Raw genomic sequence first — 10,252 nt, 5'->3', positions numbered from 1 at the left:
TACCGGAAAAAAAAAAAAAAAAAAGGCAGTTATTTTGGTTCGCTACTCACGTGAGGTGAGGGTGCTGCATTTGCTCGCGGAGGTTTGTGGGCCACTGCTGTTCAGCCTCTCCCTGGGTCTAGCCTCAAAACCTTTAGTATAAACTTTGGAAATCAGTCTTTACAAAGAGTTCCTATCCTTCCCCCGCCTCCGGTTTTTCACTGACGCGTGTGCTGATTTTCCTCTTCTCAAAGGCCCCACTGGGTATGTTGCTCTGTCCAGACACAGAACTAGTCCTTCAATAAAACATGCACTGGAATTCTAAGGCAGGCAGTTGAATCTGCCCTATCTTTTCAGCCAGGATAGTTAATATAATGAAATAGAGAATAAAGAAAGCAGAGCACCCCTCTATTCCCTCAACACAACCTTTGCCTTCTTTTTTTACTTGAATTCAGTAAATTTTTGATTAACCAATCTCAACTAATGGAAATCTTCATTGAAATGGAATTTTTCTTTCTGTAATTCACATAAGACATAAAAATGAAAAGTTTTGGGATTTCCCTGGTGGTGCAGTGGTTAAGAATCAGCCTGCCAATGCAGGGGACACGGGTTCAACCCCTGGTCCGGGAAGATCCCGCATGCTGTGGAGCAACTAAGCCCGTGTGCCACAACTACTGAGCCTGCGTTCTAGAGCCTGCGTGCCATAACTACTGAGCCCGTGAGCCACAACTACTGAGCCCGTGTGTCACAACTACTGAAGCCTGCGTGCCTAGAGCCCATACTCTGCAACAAGAGAAGCCACTGCAATGAGAAGACTGTGCACCACACCGAAGAGTAGCCCCCACTCACTGCAAGTAGAGAAAGCCTGTGTGCAACAACGAGGATCCATTGCAGCCCAAAATAAATGAATAAAATAAATAAATTTATTTTAAAAAATAAAAAGTTTTTAAGGAAACCAAATGACTAACTTATGGAGCAAGAATGGGATGAGAAACACGAGTCATTTGGGGTCTATTTTTAATCTAACACTTTAGCAGACATTATTAATCTATTGTGACACAAACCTTAGCTTACTTCTTAACTCTGCTCCAGGCAACCACCACTAATTGATTGGATTTGGCTAGAATTGCTGTCCTGGTTCTGGCGTATTCCCTGGGGATAATCACACTGAGCCCAAATATTTTATACTTTCAATATTAATATATATTTTTAAAACATCTTAAACCTTTGAAGAGTAAAAGTGATTCAAGTACTGTTCAGTATTCTGCTCTACCATACCATGCTTAGTAATGACAAACAAAAAATGCACAATATTCTTCATTCACTCATTTACTGTTTATCTGTATGTCAGAATTTTTTCGCGATCTTGGGGAAACTCAATCCCAACCCTTAAGCCTTCTGGTGGAAGAATATGAGTAAAAAGTTAGAGAATAGTATAAGAGGTATGCAAAGGATTTATCACATCATTATTTCTTCTTTCCATACTCTGTCTCCTATGCCTCTCCCCTCCACATACGGGGCTTGTCCTCACAAGCTGCAGAGATCTTGACTGTCCAGAAATTAAAGTTCAAACTTCTTAAAGTTCAGACTTCTTAGGCTGGCATTTAAAATCTTCAGTAATGTATCATTACTTCTAAGTGGCATATACACTTGCCTAATTGAACTACTTTGTTTTTACCTTGTACAACTCCCTTGATTTTCTGTCTCACTGCATTTTCTCTTCATCTCTAATGCTCACTTTCCCTTTCCCTTTTCTTTTTATTCTTTACAGTCACTGTACATGTAAATCCTACCTGCCATTCTTAAAATACCATGCATTCCATAAAGCTTTTGTTTAATATCCTTACATTAGTTTCCTAGGGCTGCTTAACAAATTACTGCAAACTTGGTTGCTTAAAACAATCAAAATTCATTCTTTTACAAAAGGTTCTGGACCATGCTGCAACCAGAGTGTCTGAGGGAGAATCTGTTTCTTGCCACTTCCGGTTTCTGCCAGCATTTGGTGACTGCTGGTGTTTTTTACCTAGTGGTTGCATCACTCCAGTCTCTGACACTGTAGTCACGTAGACTTCTCCAGTTCTGTGTGTGTCTCCCTCTGTCTGTGTCTTATAAAAATACATGTGATTACATTTAGGGCCCACCCAGATTCTTAACCATATCTGCAGTTTTTTTTTTCCATAGAGGGTAAGTTCATAGGTTCCTTTATATTATGAAAGGGTTGGACTTGACTTGGTGTTTCTAAACTTTTGGTTAATGTAAGTCCCCATCTCAGCCCCATAATCTCCATGCTGCTCTGGTTGAGAATCACTCTCTTCTGTGTATGCCTAGGAACCAAGAATATTTGGTTAACATTTGTTTTATGAAAATAATATTTTTTTCATATTGATGACTTTGATAGCACCATTTCCCTTTGGAACTACTGGACAGGTGATCAGTCAGACCAGGTTTAGTCAGAGGACAGAACCTGTATTAGTTATTTAAAAAGAGAATTTAATATTAGGAATTATGAATTTGGCATAAAGCTAAATAGAAAACTGGAAAGGGGAAAGGAGAATAGTAAGACATCACAACTACCAGGAGGACAAGATAAGGATTGGTTTGGCAGGTGTTGCACACACTGCAAACTACATTCACATGTTATTATGGAAGGGTTTTGCTGCTGGGCTGAAGAAGTGTTGGGACAATGCTAACAAGAATGGCTTACTGAAGAAGCCTGGAGGAAGCAAATGAGATGCGGACTGAAGGCACAAGTTGATTCTTTCTCCTTCTAGGATTCCTTTTCAGCAGAATCCAACATGGAGGCAGCTGGCAAAACAGAAATGTGGTTTACAAGGTCCCAGCCCTGGCGTCAGAAAGTATAACGTAGAAGTCTGGGTTTGGACTTCTAAAAGACAGTAGCTTAATAACTGACACAATCTCTGAGATGTTTTTGAGATTTAAGATTCTGTTTGCCTCTTAGACTTCCACAGGTTAATACTCAATTAAGAATCTTTATGGTTTGCTTTTTTTTTAAATGTACTTTGATACAGAGAGTAAATGTTTCAGATTTTTGATCTTCTATTTCATTGCCTTACTTGAATTAATGAATGTCCTTCCTTTAGTCCTGTTCTTGTTTTGTTGTTGTTGTGTTTTTTTTGTTTACAAGAGTTAAAAATAATCCCATTATCCTAATAGAGATTTTTATTAAATAAGGGCTTTTGGTTTACCTAAAATAGTGTAATTGTCTTGGTTCCAAATTGGAACACTTGGTATATTATTCCAGGTTACTCTTTCAAATGATGGAATTTTAAATGTTTCCACACATTAAATTTTACATAGTTTTATTACTTTTTCTTTGAATAACGAATCTGAGCTTTAAAAGTATTCTTCAGACTATGGGGTATTTAACTGGCCCTCTGTTAGAACAGCTTTTTTTAGTCTAAGCTACTGCCGAACTTCCAAACTTGGTTAAACATTCTTACCATTCCTCTTTTAACGTGGCTTAATATGCTAGTCTTTAACATGAAAACATTATTTGCTCACAAGGAGTTCTCATGAAAGCAGACTTTATATAAATTGTGATACTCAACTTTCAGTAGGAAATGGTCAAATAAATATAGAAGATTAAAAATGAGGTGTTCAAAAGTGGAATGGTTGTTTAATTAGCTGAAGAGTACCTAAAAATGTTGACGTAAACTGACATACATGAAAATGTATTTAGTCATTTGTATTTATCAGTTGAAACTTTATTATAAATAATAATCTATGAAAAAACTTTAAAAAATATTTTGTCTTTAAGCTATTATATATCTAAAACTTTTATTTTCTATTTAAAATTTGATTGTCCCAAAATACACATTCTCTAAGATCCCAGTTGTGAAAATGAGTTCTGGTTAAGCTAATGAAAAGCAGTAACTGTGCCAGACCCCCAAATACTGCAAATTCTCTCCCATAGGTAAATTTACAACACCTCAACATGCTTTCTCAAAGTTCAGCCTGAACAGGGCAGTTCATATACTGGGTTCTTTCATCATAGTTTTGGGAAGACCACTGGTCTTGAGACATGTTCAAATGGTTCTACTTTTATTACTTCAGGTGTCCCTTTTCAAACACGTCTCCCAAGTATAAGATTGTTTAGTTATCTTGGAATTTGTAACTTTGTTAAACTGCCATCTATAGTTAGAGGACATCTGGAAACTTTGGAATTAGCTTTTTAAAAAGTAACTATGAAAAAAAAAAGTGACTATGGTAATCCTAGTCACAAATTCTCTGATACTCCAAACGCATTTATTAATCTAGGGATTTCTCGCCAAAGAAGTCAGAAGTTGGCTGTAACTGATCTGTGGTTGCCGCCTGAATATTAGTTCATGTTGAATTGATTTGTTTTTCTGAACACATCTTAACATATGTTAAGCCTATATGGAATAAAGCTCACACAGTGTAGTTTAGCCAAAAATAACCTGTTGGCTGGTAATTTTTAGAACTTTCACTATGTCTAAAAATATTAGAGGTGGTGTCTTCTAATACTTAATACATGGCCTCTTTATAGTCACTGAATGAATTGATTATTTAGTTTGTGAATGAACAGAACGCTTCTCTTGAGTTTTTCCTCATAGCTCCTGCTCTAGGCATTTTCCTACCTGTTTAAGTCAGGGTAGGTAGATAAAAAAATGAGGTGAAATGAAAACTATGCTATTTTTATTGTTTTAATTTTATTGGCTCTGATGAAATATTTCAGAATTTGAAGGAATTGAACTGAGGGTCCTAGCTCATGTAAGGATCTTTTCTGTTGTTGTTTTCACTATTTCTCTACATCACTGAAAGTAGATCTCAATGATCTCAACATTAGTTTCTTAAATGTCAAGATAGATTATAATTTATGCAGGTTTAAGATTTTTTTTTTTTTTTTTTTTGCAGTACGCCGGCCTCTCACTGTTGCGGCCTCTCCCGTTGCGGAGCACAGGCTCCGGACGCGCAGGCCCAGCGGCCATGGCTCACGGGCCCAGCCGCCCCGCAGCACGCGGGATTCTCCCGGACCGGGGCACGAACCCGCGTCCCCTGCATTGGCAGGTGGACTCTCAACCTTCGCCACCAGGGAAGCCCTAAGATATTTTAAGACTAAAGTTTTAAAGAAAACTTTTTATTTTTTAAAATATTTTGAATGTAGCATTTCATGTTAAAATTTTCAGTAATTTCCTTTTCAATATTAATTTTTAATTTTGAAATTATTTAGAAGTGATTATTAGCAGAATCTGCTAATTATCGCCAGTGTCTTTTCCTTTTAGCAGTAGAAGCTGCTGACTTCCAGCTGGGTACATGGCCCCTGAGCTAGAGATTATATTTCTGAGCCTAGTTAGAGTTAGGCGTGATTACATGTGTAATTTTTTTCCTATGGCATGTGAGTAGAAATTATAAACGTAATTTCTGAGTCTTGCCTTTAAAATATTGGGTATGTAGATCCATCTATTGCATTCAATTCTCCTGAAGGCTGTACTTCGACCATCACAGTAGTGAGCCAGCTTCAACTATGTAGGTGAGGGCAATACTCTTAAGGGGATGTCCGAAAAACAAAATGGAAGGGCCCTGGTCCTAGGTGACCCCATGGAGCAAGCTGTCTTCTCATGAGGTAAAAGTTTATTCTTCCATAAGGTAGAAGTTTATTGCTCTCTTAACATGAGAGAGCAATAAACCTTGACCTTATTTGAGCTGCTGTATTTTGGGGTCTTTTGTTATAGAAGATTAATCTATACTGTAACTAATACAGATAGGATTTTAAGTGAAAAATTTTCTGATGACTTGGAGTTTCAAAGGAGGCTCTAGGGGCCGAGGCTCTGGGGGCCAAGGCTCATAAATGCTAAGTATCTACATTCTAAATTTAAGCACTAGTCCATCTATGCATAGTTGGAAAAGGGGGTTTTCAAAACTCATTTCTGCTGTCATTAACATATCACCTTCCTAGATATAAAAAGGCTGAAAGATGGAGGCCTGTATTGAGTATTTCTTGTGACAGAGATGTCAGTGTTTAATGATGTTTCCTCTCCCACATTTCCCAGAGAGAGGAGAGTGGTGCTGGCCTCTACCTCAAGTAAGGTGATGGGGCCTTGAAGAGACCCATTTAGAGAACTTCACATTTGGCACTGAAACTTTAGAAGATATAGGGCCTGGCAACTGTCTCACTCCTAAGGGTCTTAAGTCAAAAGGTTGGCTGGAGAGGTCTTCGTAAAAACAAAAGGAGAGGGTTATACTGAGGTCATCCTGTGCTTCCAGAGTTTGGTTGGGTGGCACTCAAAGGGGTTAAAGAATGTTGCCCATTTACAGCAAGTGACTGAGTATAAAGCCTTTATGGACACCTGTATCATGCCAGGTGGGTCTCTTTGTCGTCACCACTTGCTGAACATGAGCTTCAGGATAACGTCATATTCTATAATGTCATATTCATGGGCTTTGCATTAGGTTTTATTGAAGACAGTGAAACTTATGAATCAGTCAGAGTTTAGTCAGGAAACAGGAACCATATCAATTATTTTAAAGGAAAATTTTTTTTAATTAATTATTTATTCGTTTTTGGCTGTGCTGGGTCTTTGTTTCTGTGTGAGGGCTTTCTCTAGTTGCGGCAAGCAGGGGCCACTCTTCATCGCGGTGCGTGGGCCTCTCACTGTCGCGGCCTCTCTTGTTGTGGAGCACAAGCTCCAGACGCGCAGGCTCAGTAGTTGTGGCTCACGGGCCTAGTTGCTCCGCGGCATGTGGGATCTTCCCAGACCAGGGCTCGAGCCCGTGTCCCCTGCATTGGCAGGCAGACTCTCAACCACTGCGCCATCAGGGAAGCCCTAAAGGACAATTTTATGTAAAGAATCATTAACCAAGTATTAGAGAACAGATAACTCCTTTAAGTCGGGGGGTACAAAAGGGAAGAGGTTGGTATTTTAAAGTCTTAGAGGTTTAGAGGAGGGGTCTTGAGCTGGGACTCAGACCTCTGAGGTGGGGTCATTGCTGGTACTTTAGGAATATGGATGCTGGACTGAGAACTCTGGTGAGGGCCACTGGCCATCTGGTACTGGCATATCTGAGGGACACAATGAAGGTGGTTTTGGGAAAGAAGCTGCAACCCACTGCTGCTTTAGGATCAACTGTTTCTGCTGAGGGTAAAGTATCATTGCTGGGAGAAGCTGACAGAAATAGGAAGCATACAGGGAGAGGCCAGTTCTTTTCTCCTCTTCCTTTCCTCTAGCTTTCTTCAAATGACCCTATAGACAGAACGCCATAGGGAGCCAGGTGTTCCTTTTGGATAGGATCTTGGTTTGAATGATTCCAGACCAACATACCTACCATGAATTCCATATTTTTTTTTATTTTTTGTGGTACGCGGGCCTCTCACTGTTGTGGCCTCTCCTATTGCAGAGCACAGGCTCCGGATGTGCAGGCTCAGCAGCCATGGCTCATGGGCCCAGCCGCTCCGCGGCATGTAGGATCTTCCCAGACTGGGGCACGAATCCGTGTCCCCTGCATTGGCAGGCGGACTCTCAACCACTGCGCCACCAGGGAAGCCCCATATTTTGTTTAGGATTCACACATTTTGGTCAGCCATTGGAGGGGTGTGCAGTTACTTCCCAGATGCGGCCCTGTCTGTTCTGCTGTCATAATCTACTTTAGTTTTCTCAGGAACAAGTCATTCAATAGAAGACTTTGTCCCCCAGCTGCAGGGAATACATGAGAAGTTTTCCAGGTTTTTTTGGTCAAGTCCCTGTCTTTAGGCTTGGGGTAAAGTGAGGATATCACCCACACCCTCTCTGGAGTGGGTCAGAATTACAGCTTTCTTAATGGAAATCCTCTTTGCAAATATTTTCATAATCCTTATCAACAAAATTCTTTATAGCCTTGATAAAGGTGACTTGTCTATCCATTTCTCAGCTACCTATTTTGAAATATTGTGGTATGAATGGCCCTGGTAATAGTGAAGAAGCAGATGTTGAAGATGCATGTGAAGAGTTTGACTAAGATTGTTTCATCAAACTCTAAGTGGAACAAAGCAATATTTCTAGATTACTATGTAATCTTATGTAATTTAAGTATATATCTAAATTAACTAATTTAATATTATTAATAGGTATATGGGGATTCCATTTACATAAAAGTTTATTCATTTTGGAAAAAAAACCTTTTTAATTGGCCTTGCCCTTGAAAAAATAGGAAATCACTTTATATTAAGGGTAGCCTTATATCTAGACATATACAATGGCACATAAATGTGTCATAAACCACAATTTAATTAGGCAAGGAGCCATAAATCAATATTTTCCTATCCTCTTGATATTTAACTATACCAAGTAATACAACAGTGGGGTCTGTACCACCATTTTTCATACCTCTGATGAAGAACATGTAACACAAATATATGGTTAACATTTCAACAGTTCTTGCCCGTTGAATTGCTTTCTAATGGTGGATTATGTATTTCTAGCGTTTATATAGCTGGCATGTATTTTAATTTTGATGAGGTATTTTTTATTTTTGGATATTGTATTGCTGATGGTAGTTTATTAGCCTTTAAAATGTCCTTTACATAGCGACATTTCTAATTTACCTTGTACTTGAGACATTAGCTTACTCATCTGAATCTTTCATCATTTTTGACTTTGATTTAATCTTTAAGAATTTTAACATTAATAATAATTTAGAAATATGCTAAAGTGTTTATTATTACAGTTATCTTACTGACTTAAATACTATAAATATGTGTGTGTATCTATATTTCTGGAACTTTCAGTTGAGTACTTTCTTTTTTTTTAAATTTAATTTTATTTATTTTTTTATACAGCAGGTTCTTACTAGTCATCAGTTTTATACACATCAGTGTATACATGTCAATCCCAATCGCCCAATTCATCACACACCCCCCATCCCCCAGCGGCTTTCCCCCCTTGGTGTCCATACGTTTGTTCTCTACATCTGTGTCTCACTTTCTGCCCTGCAAACCAGTTCATCTGTACCATTTTTCTAGGTTCCACATTTATGCGTTAATATACGATATTTGTTTTTCTCTTTCTGCCTTACTTCACTCTGTATGACAGTCTCTAGATCCATCCATGTCTCAACAAATTACCCGATTGTGTTCCTTTTTATGGCTGACTAATATTCCATGGTATATATGTACCACATCTTCTTAATCCATTCGTCTGTTGATGGGCATTTAGGTTGCTTCCATGACCTGACTATTGTAAATAGTGCTGCAGTGAACATTGGGGTACATGTGTCTTTTTGAAGTATGTTTTTCTCTGGGTATATGCCCAGTAGTGGGATATCTGGGTCATATGGTAGTTCTATTTTTAGTTTTTTCAGGAATCTCCATACTGTTCTCCATAGTGACTATATCAATTTACATTGCCACCAACAGTGCAAGAGGGTTCCCTTTTCTCCACACCATCTCCAGCATTTGTTGTTTGTAGATTTTCTGATGATGCCCATTCTAACTGGTATGAAGTGATACCTCATTGTAGTTTTGATTTGCATTTCTCTAATAATTAGTGATGTTGAGCAGCTTTTCATGAGCTTCTTGGCCATCTGTATGTCTTCTTTGGAGAAATGTCTATTTAGGTCTTCTGCCCATTTTTAGATTGGGTTGTTTGTTTTTTTAATATTGAGCTACATGAGCTGTTTATATATTTTGGAGATTAATCCTTTGTCCATTGATTCGTCTTACCCTACTCCTGGGTACATATCCAGAGAAAACCATAATTCGAAAAGATACATGTACCCCAATGTTCATTGCAGCACTATTTACAATAGCAAAGGCATGGAAGCAACCTAAATGTCTATTGACAGATGAATGAATAAAGAAGATGTGGTACATATATACAACGGAATATTACTCAGCCATAAAAAAGAACTAAATAATGCCATTTGTAGCAACATGGATGGACCTAAGTCCATACTAAGTAAGTCAGACAGAGAAAGACAGATATCATATGATATTACTTATAAGTGGAATCAAAAACAGGCTACAGATGAACTTACCTACAAAATAGAAATAGAGTTACAGATGTAGAATAAACTTATGATTACCAGGGTGTTGGGGGGGGAGGGATAAATTGGAAGATTGGGATTGACATATACACTGTGTATAAAATAGATAACTAGTAAGGACCTACTGTATAGCACAGGGAACTCTACTCAATACTCTTTAATGGCCTGTATGGGAAAAGAATCTAAAAAAGAGTGGATATATGTATATGTATAACAGATTCACTTTGCTGTACACCTGAAACTAACGTAACATTGTAAATCAAGTATACTTCAA

The sequence above is a fragment of the Delphinus delphis genome, chromosome 3 (genome assembly GCF_949987515.2).
Source record: "Delphinus delphis chromosome 3, mDelDel1.2, whole genome shotgun sequence".
NCBI classification, from domain to species: domain Eukaryota; kingdom Metazoa; phylum Chordata; class Mammalia; order Artiodactyla; family Delphinidae; genus Delphinus; species Delphinus delphis.
Note: the sequence above shows the minus strand (reverse complement) of the source record.